General features: G+C 38.3%; 1 protein-coding gene across 1 annotated transcript in view; it reads left to right on the forward strand.

Moving 5' to 3' along the window:
* Positions 1–21,308, forward strand: part of tenm2a (teneurin transmembrane protein 2a) — a 1,361,633-nt gene that overhangs the window by 601,869 nt on the left and 738,456 nt on the right. The window contains exon 5 of the mRNA XM_073921891.1: positions 21,073–21,161. The gene's annotated coding sequence lies outside the window, so the exon portion shown is untranslated. The remainder of the gene's footprint in view (positions 1–21,072; positions 21,162–21,308) is intronic.

Genomic DNA, 21,308 nt, shown 5'->3' on the forward strand with positions numbered 1-21,308 from the left:
TCTGTTTCAAAGATGAAATAAAAATATTCACTTAAGATTGGTTTGGTTTTTAGTTTAGTTTATTTATGTTTAGTTTTTAGTTTTGTTAATTCAGTTTCAGGGTTGGGTTTTGGTTTGGATTTAGTCTTGGTTTGGTTTTTGTTTTAACTTGAGTGTTTAAAATCAGTATTCATGTTGATTTCCTCCGGTTGCTCCAATTTCCCCCACTAACCATAGACATGGCCATTAGTGAATTGGATGGACCAAATTGGCAGTAGTGCGTGAATTTGAGAGCTGAAAGAACATTTGCCATGTAAAACAGTGCAGTGGAAATGTAGTTGAAATGTGTCACTTTGGGTCACTTTGCATCTCAGAATAAAAATACAGTATAAAGTTTAGTTTGGTTTGGTTTAGTTCGTTTTTTTGTTTTTGTTTTGTTTTAACTAGAAAGTTAAAAAGAACAACAATTAATTGAAATGTAGTAACTACAAAACTTTGGGGTGTCACTTTGGGCCAAATCAACACTGTAAATACTTGGTTGGGTAAAATTAAAATAAATAGGATGGTAAATGAGTTTATATTATTTATTAATTTACATTTTTTTTGTTTATTCATTCTTAAAGGTCCCAAAAAAGGAAGCATATGAGAGATGTATATACTTTTATTCAGAAATTTGTTCGATTTGATCCATAACGCTTAACTGTGATGCAATCCACATCCGCAAATCCAATCTTCAAGCACTGTAAAGCAAATTCCACCTCTCTTAAGTCGGACCAATTATGTGTGTAGAACCGCATCAGTGGCTCTTTTATTTTTTTAGCAGCAAAAGTGTGAAAGGGACATACATAACTGATTCCGTGTGCTCTTCTCGGTTATTGTAACCGGCTCATGGGTGGATTACTCTAGAAATCTAAAGATCGGCTTACCGCTGGAGCCTCGTGGTGAGTTTTTGCCGGCCCTTGGATGATTAGAGCACTTGCATGTTTGTGTGTGTTGGGAAATATTCTTCAAATGGTTGTGTTTATCCAAGCTGAACTGTTTAATCAAAGAACAGAAGGAGCAGCTTGTAAACTTTCAATGCAGCTGCACTCGCCCCTAATCCAGCAACATTAATGCAGCTCAGCGGCTGCTGTGTGTGTATTCAGAGCATGTGTGATGCCTGGATCCAGAAACGCCCTTCTGCTCATGTCCACTCAACTGTGACCCCCAAAGACTCTTCAAATCCACACTGAAATCCATGCAAATCAAACAGAATATGAATCATGTCAGTTAAAAAAAATGTCGCTCTAAGGAGAATGAACATTGCATGTAATAGCTGCTGCATTACAAAAAAAGTGCAAGTATGCACACATGTGAAGCTATAGGATGTGTGATTCAGACTCGGTTTATTACACTTCTGTTTTAATCAGTAAAGATGTTTTAATCATTCATTCTATTAATAAACATGGCAGAATATCCAGTTATTTGAAATAATCATCATTTTAAAACATTTAAGGTGGTTTTACACAAAATGACTGACAAATCCAACGGCGTCATATCACCTCATAGCTTTAATTTTAAAGGTGAAATTCAGCCATACGTAGCTCTGGCTACATAATTCTCCATCTCCAAAAAAATATATAGGGCTAGGTTTTGAGAATGAGCCTGTGTTGAATTCATTGCAAAGATAAAGTCTTGTATTCATGATGGTGAGCTCTTGGCACATTACTTGAGACTGGTTTTACTAATCTATTCTGCGTTCTATATCTATTTGTTGGCAAAAATTATGAAATATATGAAATATGCTATTTTTATACCATTGCACTTTTTTCTTTTTTATGCAGTATAACAGGACATTATCTACAATTGTATTAGATGCATCAATTGTTTGGATCATAAACTTAAAATAGTTAAGTAGCTGTTAAGTAAGAGATTAGCCGAAGACATGTGATTTCCAGTGGTGTAAAGTAACTAATTACAAAAACTCAAATTACTGTAATTAAGTAGTTTTTTTTTTTATTTACTAAGTATGGGTAGTTTACTAGTTTTAAAAATGTGTACTTTTACTTTGCCTTGAGCCCTTTTTACTGCTGTATCTGTACTTTTACTCCACTATTTTCCTTCAACCTGCAGTCACTACTTTACTTTTTTTCTTGTCTATGGAGATTGGCTTACTATAGTACTTGGCATCAGTCTTGTGATCCAATCAAATCGCACTTAGTAAATTGCAACATTCTAAACTACCTCAAGCCATGGGTGTTTATAAATGCAACAAACTGTCTGAAAGCATTTAAAGTGTCCAAGAAGATGTCCAAAATCTATACACGCAGTGACAAAGAGTCAATTTAGACTGCTTATCACTGATGAGAAGTTGGTGAATTTTTACTATATGAAAACTGGAATCGCCAAATTAAATAACCACTAAATTCACTACAGAATGTTCCGTTTACACCCACACACATGCACAAATTGCAAGTATACACATCAACCTTTCATACTCGTTACTCACTACTCTTGTGTACTTTTAACAGGGCTGCTTTTACTCATACTTTGAGAAATGTTGACAACAAACACATTTACTCTACTTGCGGTACGTTTTTGGTAAGTAATGGTACTTTTACTGAAGTATGATTTTTCAGTACTCTTCCCATTACAGGTAATTTCAAATGAACAGCAAGTTGATAAAAGGTTCTAATCTTTTTTTTCTTCTTTTCTGAAATATGTGCAGTTGTGCATTAATCAGATGTATGCATCAAGAAAGCAAATAAGGTCTGGAGTGATTTATGTTGACTTTAAAGGTTTACAGTGTATTGATTAAAGCTTGGCTGAGGGGACACAGTTTAATATGCCTACTGTTATGTGCCATTTCTACTAATGTAAAATGTTGTTCAGTAGCCCTTAGGTTTTTGCATAATTTCTTACTATTAAATGTACTGTTTGAAGACTATTCATGAGCAAAACAAAAAAAAAGTTAACATTGGTCCTGTAAAGAGAAATCTTGCTTTAACTCAGTGTCCATAGAGACATTTTCTACGTTGTCCTGAAAGTAGTGAAGCTGCTTGCCTAAATTATTATTATTATTTTTTATAGTAGCGTGACAGTATCTCTGCTGCTTTAAAAATAGTGTAGCAATTCCAGGAACAGGCTACTTTTGTCAATGACAAGCAATCTGGCATAACAAAATACTAAATTACGGTATTTTCTATGCATTTTCTTTTTTGAAATATTGTATTGCACATGGCACTTTACAGCAGAGTGAGCTGAGGAAACAATCACACGCATCTTTCTGTAATGCCTTCTTTTTCCTCATTTTTACTTTAAAATTAATAATTATGCAGACACATTTATCTAAAGCTACTTGCAAATTACCAATACAGCAAGCTGTTTATCTTCAAAAGGCAACCAAACATGAGAGGTGTTGTAATACAAAGTTTCAGACATTATTTAGGACAGTACTCAGTTTTTTTTTTTTTTGTATTAATTTTTTTTTTTTCACAAAGCCTTGCAGTTAAGTGCTCTCAGATGATAAGAGTTTTCAAGTATCTGTGAATATTGTCAGAGATTTTGACATACCAGGTGGGGTATTGCTGGAAATTCCACCAGCAATATTGCAAATCCAAATGTTTTGGAAAATGATTTTGCTTTCAATCATTGCAATAAAATAGAATAGCATATTCTGATCTTCTTAATGTTGTGTCGTATAAACCGGCATAATCAAGCTATCTTTGAAAGTCTGCTAGTCATCAAAGGATATTTCAGTATTTCATGCGACAATCAATAGGATAGTGTTAATGAAGTCAGTGTCATGATTTAATTAATTGACAATTGTGACTGACCTTTTCAATTGGATGAAACACCATGACCTTTAATTCAGTCCATATAGAAAAATAAACTTCTAAAAAATAAAAAAGACTTCTTCATCCAAGCACCTCATCTCAATCTTCCAGGACAGCCAGAAACATTCGAGTTTTACTTGATAATTAGATGAACTTCATAGACCACATTACCTGACCCTGCAAATTTGCCTTAAACTCTGCGGACCCTGTACCAGGTCCGTGACGTCATCGACTTTCACTTTCAGATTTAAAGGGCTAGCGTTGCACCAGACCCCCTTAAGTGGTGTCGTTTGAAAGTGCAGAATCTATATTTTATGCACATATGCATCACTTTGGTTTTTATTCCACTGTATAAAAATTATTTACACTTAAATACACAGTATTTTAGATACCCGAGCTAGGTATTTTACATTGGTTCAATTTCATATTTTTTTATATGACACATGTACAAGTTATAGCTCAAATGAAAGCTCTTGCCGGTGCTCATACAGTTCTAGCATTCTTTTTACTGAATTATATTCATATGCCAAACGGTTGTTGAATGAATTGTGGTGTTTCCATGGCGCAGAAATGTAAACAATACATTCATGATCAATAAGCAGCCCCAGATAGCACAGACAGCTGTCATCTCTTACCTTATGATGTGCGCTTCAGGGCCATTGTCCTCTGTTTTTGAGGTGATGTGCATAAGTAATCCTTTTATATGTCTGATGTGGTCCAAACACAGTGTATTATGTTTGATCAAACAAAAGAATAGTGAAATATGAAAACAATGATCAGTCCCTGTGGCTTGTACAGCACCTCTCATCAGTTGGAATGCAATATCTTTTGCATAGATTATGGCAGAGACATTTTTCTTTTTTCCTATGATTACAGACATGTTCAGGAACCACCAAAATTTATTACAGCACGCTAGACCACACAGAACCTAAAAGGTACACTTTCAAATTTGAGTTTATAAAAAAAAAAAAAAAATACAAAAAGCGCCTCTTTTTTAGGGTGTTTATTATAACACAGATGACATATACAGATATTTTAAACACTTTCAATAGTGTTTTATGAAATGATACCAAATTTTTGCATTTACACCTCTTTATATGGATTTAGGAAGCTTTTGAATTTGGGTAGGCAAAATCCAGGCGGAAATCCCCAAATAGCAGCAGAGTTCATGTGGTTAACAAGACAAAAAGAATGGATTTTACAACTTCGATCATCAGTTTACATTGGCTGCCAATTTCCTCTTGCATGATATTCAAAACTCACAGGTTACCTGCCAAACTTGACATGAGCAAGGAATAACTGAATATGTCAACACTTGACCCTGTAACACTAGAACTCTTATTTGAATTCTTTTTGTTTGGTAACCTGTGAGCGTATAGGTCCACTGGTTTCTGCATGCCTCCTTGACAGAACTCACTTCCGATGAATCCTTGACAGCTATACTGTACGGACAACTCTAATATTGTTAGACAGAAAGAGAAAAAAAGCATATTATGAACGTTTTGATATGTCTACATATTACTCACATAATTTTTAGGTTGATCACTTTCCATCAAAATCACACAAAAGGATTTTTCTCTTCTTCTTTTTTTCCCCCTCCTCGTTTCACTCTCAGATGGAAATGGTAATTACAGAAACCTGTTCTCCGAAAGTTAGATTGAAATCCAAGGTTGAGTGCCGGCCAGGGACCCTCAAATTGTCTGGGCCAGGTGTTGATATTTATAATAATACACACTGTCCTGAATATAATTGCATCTGCAGACACAATACATATTAATGTGTCAGTTAGCAATCAAAGCACCAGGGCTCGTCTCATCTGACCTGTTTCAGAGCTGTCAGGAACACTCAATGTCAGATGCTTCTGTCAGAAGGCCCTCCGCCTGCTGTCTGCCCACCCAGCAGCTTGCTAATTCCTGCTCTGCCAGGCAGGAGCCATGTAAGCACTTCTGAGAACTTCAGCAAGGTACACAAAATCAGGGATTTATAGACATACTTATATAAAGCCTTCGTACACAGCCAATGTTGAGACAAACATATAGGTTCACACTGAACAGATAAAACAAGCAAACACATTGTTTATTAGTGGTGCTCGGGAAGTCTAGCAAGTACCTAACAACTCCTCACAAAACACTAACTGCTGTACAACATAGAAACCATAGCAGTGTTTTATAATTAAAATGACATAAATCAGGAAAAATATACTGCATGTATACTGTATATAGCCATGGATATGTATCTATGGGTTTGTGATATGTACTTAAACGGGTGAATGCACATGCAAATGTCAAAATGTGTTTTCAATTTTAGCCACTGCCTTTTCCCAAATGAGCATCATGCTGTCCATTGTCTAAATTCAGCCAGGACTGACAGCTTTGCTGTCTCATATTCACCTTTTCCAGTAAGCACTGTCTGAAATGATAGCCGTATTCTCACTTCTGGCCAATGGAAGAGGATACTTCAAAGGGAAATCTAAACCGCAAGGTTGTGTATGTCACGGGCAATGGCACCTTGAGATGAATGATGATGATTTTTCATATTTCTCAAGTCTTTGGTCATGTTTCGAAAAGTCTGGGTCAGCCCACCCTCAGCCTCCAATCAGAATGCTCGTAGGGCAGAAGTCAACAGTTAGGATTGCTGGGAAGTAACCCCTTGCCCCTTCCCAGGTGCTCTGCAGTTAAACTGATAACATGAGGAAAAGGTTGTGTAGTTCTTAAAGTTGGATCACAGCGGTTAGCCAAATCTTCAAACCCCAAAAGCTGAAAGTTCAGCTAGATCTGCTAACCACTGCAACACTGAATACTGTTTCATATAGTTGTGACAGCAGCATCCTTTAAGATGACTGTGACTGATCTCAAGCCATCAGTATTAGGTGGAATATATGTTTCAGTTTGTCAAGCAGCCACACTTTTATGTTTTTATTTTTTTATTTTAATTATTAATATTTTTTAATATGAAATATTTTTTATATATTGCCACACTCTTATTTTCTGAAAATGTTGTCTTGATTTTTCTCTTCAATTGTATTTATTTTGTTTATTTATTTATTTATTTATAAGATTATTATTTGTTTAAATAAAAACCACAATTGTGGACTTAAGTTTGAGAATAAACACTTAGAAAATGTTTAGATCTGTCCTCACCAGGTCCAAGCCTCTTATTAACCTCTAATTTACTTTTTACTCCCCTCTTGTGTCAAGATCAAAATTTTACCGCAATAAAATATTGACATTACTTAAGAAACACATTGTTTTAAACATTATAAACTTTAAGTTTTAAGTTATTGCTTTGCTTCTTTATTAAAATGTTATCTGGAATATGTTTGTTACATGTTATCTAGAAGTCTTTATTTGTCTTTTTTTGTGCTTTTGTTTTTTTTAACTTGACATATAAATTGAAAATTGGTGTAATGCATTGGTCCATAATTTGTGCATTCTAATGGAAGTAAAATATGTTTGTAAAGGTGTGTAAATATATCTGAACTGTCAATTTTGTTTAATATGACATCTAAATGTTCAGACAAATTAAGCAAGAAGCATCTGTATTTCAGCTCAATTTTTGCCCTGAACATTCAGATAAAATGGATGAGCAAGATAAAATGAATGAGATAATAAAAGCAAGATAAGATGGATGAGATGTCAAGATGTCTCCAAGTTCAGTTTTACTGAAGCTATCTGATCACATTTGTCCATTTCTGCAATGGTGATTTTGTTTGCAAGCTGGCAGAATTGAGGGTCTTCCAGCCTCTATTCTGCCTCATGCCTTACAGCAAAATACCACAGCTAATGTACAGAAACCCATACAAAACAAAACACAAGCTTGATTCCGTCATTTGCTTTTGTTTCAGAACAAAGATCGTTTATTTGCAGCATGATCCCACCGGAGCGTTTAAACGAGTCAAGCGGTGCAATGGTTGATGTTTAAATGATTATTATCAGACTGCTCAAGCAAGAGTCCAAACACAGCTCCATCAGACCAGAATTCCACAAACTTATAGTGCCTTGGCAAACAGACAGCCATCCTGATGTTTTCCCACTCACTCATATCAGCAAGACTGCAGCAGGAATATCTCAGGAGTGTTGTTTTTTAACCTCGCTGAAGCCTTTGAAGAGGTTTAAGGATCTTTAAGGGACCCCGGCCAACCTAAGTGCCTGCCAGATATCTCCATGTTAATAAGCCTCCATTAAGAAATTATTGCTGATGTTTTTGTGCTTTGCCACTGCAAAATCTAACTGTCAATTATGCCATGGCAACGCTTAGCGCTCCATTTGCCAGGATGTTGATAATTATGGTCTCGCTAAGCTCTTTTTCTTCCCGTGCCTCATTTTACTTTGCGCCCTTCAAATCCAGGCAGTCTGCAGAACACGTCAGTTCTTCGCCACCTACTATTATCTGTCATTCCGCTCCGGTGTGATTCATGTTTCATTAGTATACCACCTAAAAGGCGCAGCTCGAGCTGGGGTTGTAAAAATGAGTTCAGCCAGTGCAGTGAATGGCATGCAGACATCAAATAACTCTTAACCCTACGGCGCAGCCTACGCATCAACACATAGCCCTACCCCGTGGTCGTCGGCGTCGCTGACGTGCACCTCTCAAAAAATGCAACTACACGTCGCAACGACGAGTAGCGCAAGCTCCGTGATTGGTCGGCTTGGTAGCGCTGATGAGTCTGGGCGGGACTGAGAGCCGCACGAGCCCAATGGAGCGATTGTTTACAAGTGCGGAGTCCCGTGAAGGAGCTCCGGATGGAAAGTTTTGTTTTGTGTTTACCTCATAGTTAAAGTTGTTGCACGTCCGCCGGTTCCTGCCTCAAAATGAACGAGTTCGAGCCACTTGTACATTCAGGAAGCGTTCAGAAAAAAACAAAACAGCAGCAAGGAAAAACTCGACACACTCGAACATTAACACCTCACTGCCAACTAGCGTTTCAGAAGTATAAATGCACAGCTACGCACATTGGATGCGCCGTGGGTTACGCCGATCACTTGACGCAGAAGTATAAATCAGGCTTTAGATTAAAGATGACCAAAACAAACCCCCACTGGATTAACTTGTTCACCCAAGGAAAAACAATGTGTGCTAGCAATATAAACATTAAGCATTTTGATTTCACGTGGACTTTAAAGACACAGCTCTTTTGCAGTCCTAACATTGGCAACACTCGGACAATGACTCTTGGATATGGAAGCAGCTCATTCCCTATGGTCGACCGTCTATCTGATCTTGGTTCACCCTTACACTTCTGCTCTTCTGTGAAGTGTCTATCTTTGATCCTCAGTCCTTTTGCTCTGCTCACCCCTCCTCTAATCCCACTCATCCACCCGTGCCTTCCCTTCTTCACCTCTTTTGCTTTAAACATCCCTTCCACTCCCACACCTCGACTGGAGGACAAAGGGCCGCTGACTTCGTCTGGATCTCCACTGGGTCGCACAGGAGCGGGGGCTGGTTATTAAGGGCTGAGCGTGTGAAGATCGGTGGTGCTTTGCAGCGAGCCACCGTCTCCTGTGGGATGGAGAGATTGGTGGGATACATAAAGGTCAGCAGGCTGATCTGAGCACCTGTCTTTCTGCCTGTGTGATGGGCCAAGAAACTGCAGCTCTGTCCTTTGTATGTCTTTGCTGGCAGATTATCCTGTGGGATGTCCCACTGTTGTTATGTCCCTTCAGTAATGAAATGGTTTACCACAGATATATGTGTGTCTGGAGGTATATGCCTTATGTGAGGTATTAACGACACCTTCATCTGCCAGATCTGAGTTAAGCAGTCCTAAGGCACTGTTACAGTGTGAAACTAATAATAATATAACGGTATTGTGCTATGCAGTTGGAATGGAAAGCTTCTTTTTTTGTATCAGATAAAATGGATCATGCCATTCCTATCTCTTGGGAACTCTTAGATTCTTCCGTGCCCTGTTTCTGTGTTGGGACCTTATCTTGCTTTTGTACTACATAGATTGACACAGACTTTTATCTGTTAATAGAAGTGTTCATAAATAGAAGGGAATCTGTGTGGAATACACAGGTGGGATCTTCAACATGTTTTCATTTCTGAAAACATAGCCCTATATAAATTTTTGAAGATTGTGAATTATGTAGCTAAAAGTATGTATGGCTGCATTTAATTATTTTAAAATGAACTTTACGGGGCGGTATGACGCCGTTCCTTTTCGCGATTACCAGCTGACAGCTTACCTCTATATGGACAGTTTTCCAGCTGTTACCAGTTTGTCAGTTGATATGTTTGTCAGTCAGTCTGTCAGTCAGTCAGTCAGTCAGTCGACAGCGGCAACTCGCATTTGCTGTACAGGAAACCAATGATGACTTTTAAGAGATTTTCAAGTGTGAATATAGTTATTTTAAAGTCAGATCTGCAATTCATGTATGAGGATAGCGTGTCGTTAAACATTTTTGACTCTCCAGGCATTCAGCGGCAGCTCAGTAAAAAGGCTCCCCACTGAAAAAAGCTTTATATTGGTCATGCCACACTTGCTGCTGGATCTCATCTCTTACATCTCTGTTGTTTAAAACATGATATATAATTAATCTTTTGTGTATCTAATGGTCAGTCTTTAGACTTTGGAACCTATTATTTGTTCTCATGTGTATTTATTTTTTATTTTTTTGGCAGATCACAAAGATAATTTTCACAATTAATTTATGACCGTTAATAATGTAATATTACACTGATCCTGTGTGTTTGGCTAATTGCTTTTGCTTTAAGGAAGAAAAATTAAGTACACTGTTCTCTTACCTATCCCGATTTGTTTTATTTATTTATTTTTTTGCAAAATTTTCCTACATATTTAAAAGCAAAGATTTCTGAAATGGACTCTGGCTGCTTTCTCCTCAAAATTCATCTTGTGCCCTTAAACTGGTGCTTTGTAAGATACCAGTTTCTAAATGTTTTATTTCATGTGTATAGACTTGTAGAGATTAATGTGTTTTTAATAATTGTACCATTATTCTTCTTAAAGCAGTGATCGTGGTCTTTTTGTTAGATCAATTCTTACTAGAAAATCTAAGGGACATAAAAATCTAACCTGTCAAGACTGCTGAAAATTCTGACAGATAATGTGCTGCAAAGAGCTAAACTAGTTTAAACTTAGGCCTACCTTGGCAAATGATTATGGAATAAGCAGAATAATCAATAGCTTGCCATGCATTAAAAGGATTTTAATGCACTTTGCGGAGGTGACCGCTGTGTGTCGTGTGGTCCTTCGCCTGCACGTCGAGCATTAAAGTCCTTTAACGCAAGGCAAGTCGTTGATTATCCCTTAAAGCATCTAAGTTTAGAAAAATAAATCTATTTTGTTAAATAAATGGAAATAAAGTTAAGCATTCTTAATATTTTGTTTTGATAAGTTTTATGTTCTGAAATGTGCATTAGCCTTTTACAAAAAGAACTAAAATTGTATTGTAAATGATACATGGATTGTAGCAAATGCATTAACTAATCATGTTATATGTCATATTGTTATTTTTATTATTATTATATTATTATTGTATTAATGGCCACCTTCAAATGTCTTGATTCAGTTGTGAGTATGTAATCCATAGTATTACAAATAGGAATAAAAGGGTGTAATCCATAGTATTACAAATAGAAATAAAAGAAAAATATATGCAAATATAAACTGATATACATTAAGCTTAATTAATAAATTAAAAACCCAATTAATAGATTAATTTAAAAGTACTTCATAAATAGAATTCAAGTTTAAATCTTAAAATTGCCTAAAGGTATTTTTTGTTTTCCTGTTTGTTTATTGTTGATGATTTAGTTTTATTTTCTGAATTTTGTGAATTGTGAAGATGTATATTGTTTCTTTGCCCTTAAGAGGTTAAATTTGAGCTCACCACTGACCTATCAGGTGAAAGGAAATGTGTGCAGCGGAACGACGTAAACAACGTCAGTGACGTCAGAGGAAGAAACGGAAGAGAAGCGAGCGCATGGAAGCTGAGATCGGAAAGATAATCCAGCGAGAAACGAGTGAAATCCTGTCTTTTAAACTTGACAGAACGTCTAGAAAGATATTGATAGTGATTCATCGGACCTGATTGTTTGTTGATCTTGCGATATTAAGTTGATATTGATGCGGATGCATCGAGGACACGGATCGCGGTTGTCATCGCGTGCAATGAGATGGCGGGCCACCCAACGGATCTCGATTAAACACATTCACGGTGAAATTGCAGCAATTGCACCTGTCGTTTAATGTTTCATCTTCATGACAGAACTGTGCTGGATGACAGAGTAAGCTGGCATCACACTTTCTTCCTTTCCACCTGTACTGTGGTATGTTCTGGGCAGCAGGACGGTAGGACTCAATTTATGGATTAAAACCGAAACAATACTTTTCCTCGTGATTTCAGAGACTGATATATAAAGTCTACAACAAAGACTGTTGGAATTAGCCTTCACTGAACCTTTTGTCATTGTTTCTGAGAGTTATATTGTTTCATTATTGTTTTTCATTTGCACTTTATTAGTGTGAAGACAAATTGTTATTTTATTTCATAATTGTGATTTATTCATTGTCATTTGGGGTATTTATCTTTTGTTTTCCAAGCTGAGTTGAAAATTTGAGTATTTTGCTTAAACTAACATAAAATTAGCTGATACTACATGTAGTTTACTTCTAATAAAATAAAGTAATATAATTAGGACACGTCAATTAGCTATAAATAAAAATAGGTCAAACGTTGTACTTAAAATAAGCTAAAATATATATATAAAACCATAAAATTGAAATAAATAAACCAGTTTGTCAGAGAGAAAGAAAAGATTAAATAAGAGGTTTTCAAGAAAGGAAAAAAAGAGACAAATTATTCTTTTGTTTATTTGGTTTTCATTTTTTTATCATCATTAAGAGGGTTTATTGATAACCAAGTTTTTTCTTTAAAAGAAGTTGTTCTTCTTTATTGTTGTTTTTTTTTCCTCTGGAAAGAGAAATTAAGACAATTATTATTTTTATTTCTTTCTTTATTATATAAAGTTCATTATAGTTGAAACTAATCTCTGTTGTCTGTTCTCTTTAGTCGGTCTCTCATTTCTGCTCCTACGAACCTACAGTACTGGTCCACGTTTTCCCTCAGGTTCACGCAGTCTAAGCAGTTGTAGTGACGTGGGTGACCTGAGGGTGGCGCTACAGTTTGGCGAGCCAGCCAGGAGCAGTAAGTAGAGAGTGACTATAGTAAGAAATCAGACATATTTAAATAGACTTTACAACGTAAAGATGGAAATCATTGAACAGGAGAACATTAAGGTTCCAAATTCTCTTATTGTAAGCGGAACTACAGACACAGAGAGTGATACTGATCTGACTGAGCATCTAGGTAAATATGGGTGCATAAATAGAATTGTCCGCATTGACAGTCCTGGGTCCCCCCATCACAAAAATGTGATAGTTGAATATGAGAGTGGAAGTGCAGTGAAAATCCTAGAGCCCCAGTTACCATTCATTTTTGAAAATCCACATCAGGCTGATATTCAGTATGAGATCAAAGCTTTGTCCAGTATTTATGTTGAAACCGTCACTACTAGTGCCACCAAGGGCTATATGGAAAAGCTGAAAAGCATCGCAAAGCTTAGTGGTAGGCGTTTTGAGGACCTCTTACAAGAAGAGCTTTCTAAATGCAGGGAACCCGTAGCACAGGCTGAGGACGATACTACAGATGTTGCCTCTGATTTGCGCTCAGGTATTCCTCAAGTTAACCCTGCTCAGGGGAGCCAGGAAATACCTATGGGTGCTGCATTTGTTCCATTAGTTGGGACGAATGTTCCTAATGTAAATCCCCCAGAGATACAGCGTGTTGTAGTTGAGCATATTGTGAAGAGTGAAGAAGCTACTTCTCACATGCATGCTCCTCTCAAGCTAAGATTCTTTTCTGGGCGGTCCCCTCGTCCAGCGAATGAGGTAGACTATGAGATTTGGCACAACAGTGTAGAACTCATGCTACAAGACCCAGCCGTGTCTGATTTAGTCAGATCTAGAAAAATTATTGACAGCCTTCTACCTCCAGCATCAGACATTGTAAGGACGTTAGGTCTGCATGCAACGCCTAGAGCTTATCTTGATCTTTTAGATTCAGCTTTCGGAACGGTGGAGGATGGTGACGAACTCTTTGCTAAGTTCTTAAGCACAATGCAGAATGCAGGAGAGAAGCCATCACAGTTTTTACAGCGATTGCAAGTAGCTCTTGCACAGGCTATTAGAAGAGGTGGTGTGCCCTCTAGTGAGGCTGATCGACACTTAGTAAGACAATTCTGTAGGGGTTGTTGGGACGATGCCCTCATTTCAGAATTACAACTAGAACAAAAGAAGGCCAATCCCCCTTCCTTCTCAGAATTGTTATTACTGTTGCGAACAACAGAAGACAAAATTAGCACAAAAGAGCTCCGTATGAGAAAACATCTTGGTGCATCCAAGCTGCGAACATCCTCTTACTCTGTGTGCGCTTCATCGGATGAGGTTGTATCGACTCAGACTATTGTTTCAGATTTGAAAAAGCAAATTGCAGAGCTTCAGAACCAAGTTGAGGGTTTAACGAAAGCTAAAAAGCAAGCTCAGTGTGCTCCAGAGGGCAGAGTTTGTGACTTGCAAAAGCAAGTAGTAGGGTTGAAGGGTCAAATTGTTGAAGCTAAGCCAAGCAAGTCTGCAAAAACTCAATCTGCTACTAGGATGAACAAAACCCAGTCCGTGCAAACAAACTTGAGTGAAGTTGTAAGCAGTGTCCCTCTTAAGCAGCTGAGTAAACCTAGGCCCTGGTACTGCTTTCACTGCGGTGAAGACAGTCATATTGCTTCTACATGTGATCGTGATGCAAATCCTGCCTTGGTAGCTGCCAAAAGAAAGCTTTTAAAAGAGCGGCAGTCATCCTGGGAGGCACAAATGGGGTCATCCTATCGCATTCCTTTAAAATAGAATCAGCTCCAGTTGTGGGACAAACGGGGGCTGAAAAATGTAGCAGGCGTCCCAAGAATAGTAAATTTTGCAATCACCATGCTAGCAGTAGAAGCAAACCTTTTATTTTGCCTAAGGGCTTGGTAGGGGCAAAATGCACTGCTGAAGTCTCTATAGCGGGTCAAAAGTGTAGTGTTCTTTTTGACACAGGCTCGCAGGTAACCACTGTTTCTCAGACCTATTATGAACAGAATTTGTCTCATCTAGAGATAAAACCGCTTGAACATCTTGAGGTGGAAGCTGCAAATGGACAGTTTGTTCCGTATCTGGGCTATGTTGAGATTGATGTAGTGTTCCCAAAAGAATTCCTTGGAGCAGAGATCACACTTACCACTCTTGCTTTGGTCACTGCAGATACTAGCAGTAATGTCCAGTCTCCTGTTCTTATTGGTACAAACACCCTTGACTTAGCCTATGAAGCCCAGTTTGATTCTGAAGTAGCCCAGCCTTCACATGTTTTACCGTATGGATTCAAAGTCGTTATGAATGTTCTCAGACACCGATTCAAGCTAAAAACCAATAGCATGATTGGACTTGTTCGAGCCCAGGGTACAAAGCCTGAAGTTGTCCCTGCAGGACAAACTCTTGTGCTTGAGGGTTCAATAAATTCCAGAGAGCTTTCCTCTGATAAGTGGGTTCTGATGGAGGCTCCTCTTCAGTCTTCCTTGCCTGGAGGTCTTTTGTGTGCATCTTCTCTTGTAACCCTTTCCCAGAGATCATTTCAGAAAATCCCAGTGATCCTGAAAAATGAAACTGAGCATGACATTTTAGTTCCTGCAAAGAGTGTCATTGCAGAATTGTATTCACTGCAGAGTGTGAATGTTAAAGAACCTGCCACAGAGTCCAACAGTCAGGGTAAAAAGTTACCACCGTACACTTTGGATTTTGGTGACTCACCAATACCTAATGAGTGGAAGGAGAGAATTTCACAAAAGTTGTGTGCGATGTCAGATGTTTTTGCTCTTCATGATTTAGATTTCGGCAAGACTGATAAAGTGACGCATCGCATAAGGCTACATGACCAAACCCCATTTAAACAGAGAGCTCGCCCCATTCACCCGCAAGATTTTGATGCTGTGCGGAAACATCTGCAGGAGTTATTAGATGCCGGTGTCATCCGGGAGTCGGAGTCCCCTTTTTCTTCACCGATCGTAGTCGTTCGGAAGAAGAATGGGGATGTCCGTCTCTGTGTTGACTACCGTAAACTTAACCTGCAAACGATCAAAGATGCTTACGCTTTGCCAAATTTGGAGGAAACTTTTTCCGCTCTTACTGGTTCTCGTTGGTTCTCTGTTTTGGACCTCAAATCTGGTTATTACCAGATCGAGGTTGAGGAGTCCGATAAGCACAAAACCGCTTTTGTCTGTCCGTTAGGTTTCTGGGAGTTCAATCGAATGCCGCAAGGGGTTACGAATGCTCCCAGTACCTTTCAAAGACTGATGGAACGGTGTATGAGCGATGTTCATTTAAAAGAGGTCGTTGTTTTTCTGGATGACTTGATAGTGTTTTCTGACACCTTAGAGGAGCACGAGCGTAGGTTGTTGAGAGTGTTGCATCGCTTGCGGGAGTTTGGGTTGAAGCTTTCTCTGGAAAAATGCAGATTTTTTCAGACTTCTGTGAAATATCTTGGGCACATAGTGTCTAGCAGTGGTGTAGAGACCGATCCAGACAAGGTTGCGGCACTGAAAACTTGGCCTGTTCCGAAAAACCTGAAGGAACTCAGATCATTTTTAGGTTTTTCAGGGTATTACCGCAGATTTATTCGCGATTATGCTGCCATTGTGAAGCCTTTAAATGATTTGACGTCAGGGTATCCGCCGCATAGAAAGAGCTCTAAAGTTAGGGAACGGAGAGATTACCACAATCCCAAAGAGCCCTTTGGGAGCCGTTGGTCTGCAAATTGTCAGAAAGCGTTTGAAGCCATCATCGAAGCACTTACTACTGCTCCAGTGCTTGGTTTTGCCGATCCTAAACTTCCGTATGTTTTACATACGGACGCCAGCACTGTGGGGTTGGGAGCGGCTTTGTACCAGGAGCAAGAAGGGCAGTTAAAAGTAATTGCTTATGCCAGCCGTGGACTTTCTCGAAGTGAAGCCCGTTATCCCGCTCATAAATTAGAGTTTTTGGCCCTTAAATGGGCGGTAACTGAAAAATTCTACGATTATCTGTACGGTAACCAATTTACTGTAGTTACCGACAGTAATCCACTTACTTATGTATTAACCTCGGCTAAGTTAGATTCTACGAGCTACAGGTGGCTTTCCGCTCTTTCAGCATTTTCCTTTAAATTGCAGTACAGAGCTGGAAAACAGAACATAGATGCTGACAGTTTGTCCAGACTTCCTCATGGTGCTTTAAAAAATGATGTAGCATCTCAGAAGGAACAGGAACGAATTCGTCAATTTGCACTGAACCACCTGTTTGATGATGTCCAGACCATGTCACCTGAAGTCATTCAGGCCATATGTGATAAGCACATTGTCTATTGCAAGTCCGTGGATTGTGGTGTTACTCCTATGACTTTAGTTGAGTCCCTTGCAATCCATGTTGATGCAATCCCATGCAGTTTTGATCATGATGAGAATAATTTTGGTTGTCCGGTAGTGCCAACATTTGGAGAGAATGATTTAAAAGAAAAACAAAGATCTGACCCCATTATCCGTGAAGTCATTGTCCAGTTAGAAACAGGTGAGACAATCCCTCCTTTAGTACGGAAAGAGCTTCCTATGCTCTCTTTGCTTATGAGGGAACTCAGTAAGTTGGAGTTGCAAAATGGAATCCTCTATCGGAGAAGGCATGATGGAGATACCATCACTTATCAGCTAGTTCTTCCTGAGTCTTTGCGTAGTATGGTTTTGACATGTCTACATGATGACATGGGGCATTTGGGTGTAGATCGTACACTGGACCTTGTGAGATCTAGGTTTTATTGGCCTAAAATGCTTGTGGATATTGAAAGAAAGATCCGAACCTGCCCTAGGTGTGTGTGTCGTAAATCTTTACCAGATCATGCTGCACCCTTGGTTAATATTCAAGTGACTCGACCCCTTGAGCTAGTGTGTATGGATTTTTTGTCCATTGAACCAGATTCCCGAAACACCAAAGATGTGCTGGTTATCACAGATTTCTTTACCAAGTATGCGGTTGCTGTTCCAACTTGTAATCAGAAGTCGCGTACAGTTGCTAAAGCTCTTTGGGAGAATTTTATAGTTCATTATGGAATTCCTGAAAAATTACACAGTGATCAAGGGGCCGACTTTGAGTCAAAGACTATAAAAGAACTATGCGAATTGATGGGAATTCATAAGATTAGGACAACCCCTTACCATCCCAGGGGAAACCCCGTCGAACGATTCAACCGTACTCTTTTAAACATGCTCGGTACGTTGAAAAAATGTGACAAAGTACATTGGAGTAGTTTTGTGAAACCTCTTGTTCATGCGTATAACTGCACCAAGCATGATTCCACTGGGTTTAGCCCCTATGAATTAATGTTTGGACGGCAGCCGCGGTTACCTATAGATTTGGCATTTGATGTTCCGCTGAACAGAGAGGAGTACAAAACTCATTCGCAGTTTGTGCACGATTTGAAGTGTAGGTTGAAAAAAACGTATGATTTGGCAATGAAAAGTACTGCTAAAGTTGGAGAAAGAAACAAAGCTCGTTTCGATAAGCATGTTGTTGAATCTGTTTTAGACATTGGGGATAGGGTCCTGGTAAAAAACGTGCACTTGAGGGGAAAACAGAAGTTGGCAGACAAGTGGGAATCACTTGTATATGTTGTTGTGAAAAGAGCGGGTGATCTCCCAGTGTACACTGTCAAGCCAGAGGGTAAAGAAGGCCCTCTAAGAACGCTTCACAGAGACCTTTTACTGCCTTGTGATTTGTTACAGTTACCTGAGGAAGTACTTGCGTTGCCCAGTACTCGGAAACGTCCTCCAACTCGTAAAAACCCCTGTAACAAAGTACAAGACCAGGTAGATTTTGACTCTGATGATGATGACAGCAGCTTAGAGCTGATGCACAGTGATCTTTTAATACCGACAAACATAACGTTTACTGAGGTTTATGAAGCTGGAACCGGGCCACAAACTGAGGTTCCCTCAATTCCAATAGTTCAAGACACTGTCGGTCACATTTCAACTGAAAATCTACCTGTTTCAGCAGACAGTCCGATCGAATGTTTACCTGAAATAGAGAATTTTCAAATAGACAATGCACCTACCTTGAATGTTCTACCTGTTGATGATCCAGATGTTGTAGAGTCTGATGAAAACTTACCTGCAGAGGTTCCTGTCAATTTAGGTGACCAGCAAATACCTGTAGGGGAAATTGTAAAAGTTAGTGAGCATGAAACTGAAACGAAGAAACATGAAAATGATGGTAATGTCATCAGGAAGTCTGATAGAGTTAGGCAGAAACCACGGATTTTTACTTATCCTGAATTGGGTAACCCGTTGGTCTCTATAGTGCAGTCTCTTTTTCAGAGTCTTAGCACGGCTGTGACTGACTCCATCATTGAAAACAACAGCTTTACGAAGGCAGCTGATGCAGTAATCACACAGCCTGTTAGTTTCATGCACAGAGACGTGCATAGAGTTAACGGGGGAGGGTGTAATCCATAGTATTACAAATAGGAATAAAAGGGTGTAATCCATAGTATTACAAATAGAAATAAAAGAAAAATATATGCAAATATAAACTGATATACATTAAGCTTAATTAATAAATTAAAAACCCAATTAATAGATTAATTTAAAAGTACTTCATAAATAGAATTCAAGTTTAAATCTTAAAATTGCCTAAAGGTATTTTTTGTTTTCCTGTTTGTTTATTGTTGATGATTTAGTTTTATTTTCTGAATTTTGTGAATTGTGAAGATGTATATTGTTTCTTTGCCCTTAAGAGGTTAAATTTGAGCTCACCACTGACCTATCAGGTGAAAGGAAATGTGTGCAGCGGAACGACGTAAACAACGTCAGTGACGTCAGAGGAAGAAACGGAAGAGAAGCGAGCGCATGGAAGCTGAGATCGGAAAGATAATCCAGCGAGAAACGAGTGAAATCCTGTCTTTTAAACTTGACAGAACGTCTAGAAAGATATTGATAGTGATTCATCGGACCTGATTGTTTGTTGATCTTGCGATATTAAGTTGATATTGATGCGGATGCATCGAGGACACGGATCGCGGTTGTCATCGCGTGCAATGAGATGGCGGGCCACCCAACGGATCTCGATTGAACACATTCACGGTGAAATTGCAGCAATTGCACCTGTCGTTTAATGTTTCATCTTCATGACAGAACTGTGCTGGATGACAGAGTAAGCTGGCATCACACTTTCTTCCTTTCCACCTGTACTGTGGTATGTTCTGGGCAGCAGGACGGTAGGACTCAATTTATGGATTAAAACCGAAACAATACTTTTCCTCGTGATTTCAGAGACTGATATATAAAGTCTACAACAAAGACTGTTGGAATTAGCCTTCACTGAACCTTTTGTCATTGTTTCTGAGAGTTATATTGTTTCATTATTGTTTTTCATTTGCACTTTATTAGTGTGAAGACAAATTGTTATTTTATTTCATAATTGTGATTTATTCATTGTCATTTGGGGTATTTATCTTTTGTTTTCCAAGCTGAGTTGAAAATTTGAGTATTTTGCTTAAACTAACATAAAATTAGCTGATACTACATGTAGTTTACTTCTAATAAAATAAAGTAATATAATTAGGACACGTCAATTAGCTATAAATAAAAATAGGTCAAACGTTGTACTTAAAATAAGCTAAAATATATATATAAAACCATAAAATTGAAATAAATAAACCAGTTTGTCAGAGAGAAAGAAAAGATTAAATAAGAGGTTTTCAAGAAAGGAAAAAAAGAGACAAATTATTCTTTTGTTTATTTGGTTTTCATTTTTTTATCATCATTAAGAGGGTTTATTGATAACCAAGTTTTTTCTTTAAAAGAAGTTGTTCTTCTTTATTGTTGTTTTTTTTTCCTCTGGAAAGAGAAATTAAGACAATTATTATTTTTATTTCTTTCTTTATTATATAAAGTTCATTATAGTTGAAACTAATCTCTGTTGTCTGTTCTCTTTAGTCGGTCTCTCATTTCTGCTCCTACGAACCTACAGTACTGGTCCACGTTTTCCCTCAGGTTCACGCAGTCTAAGCAGTTGTAGTGACGTGGGTGACCTGAGGGTGGCGCTACAAGTAGTTATGACAACATTGTGGTAAAGTAAACCATCTGAGAGCAATTTTCTCTATTCCGAACAGATGACTGACCTTGACCATTGTTTTGTTTTTTGTAGTGTGGCAAGATCCATGACCTGAACCAGCTCTGTTTGTGAGGCAGCTGAAGACATTTCAGGCCAGCTGGACAGAAGCCCAAATTTGTTAGGTGAGGATTCTGTGGTGTCCAGAAACATCCTGACAAAACTAAAGTCATGCCTGTCACCCATAAGACTCCATCACAGCCGTCCTCTACTGAGATTTTCATTGCCAACAGATAAATGTTCACATGGTTGGCTGACTCAGTAAATAAAAT

This window comes from Danio rerio, chromosome 14 (genome assembly GCF_049306965.1).
Source record: "Danio rerio strain Tuebingen ecotype United States chromosome 14, GRCz12tu, whole genome shotgun sequence".
Lineage (NCBI taxonomy): Eukaryota > Metazoa > Chordata > Actinopteri > Cypriniformes > Danionidae > Danio > Danio rerio.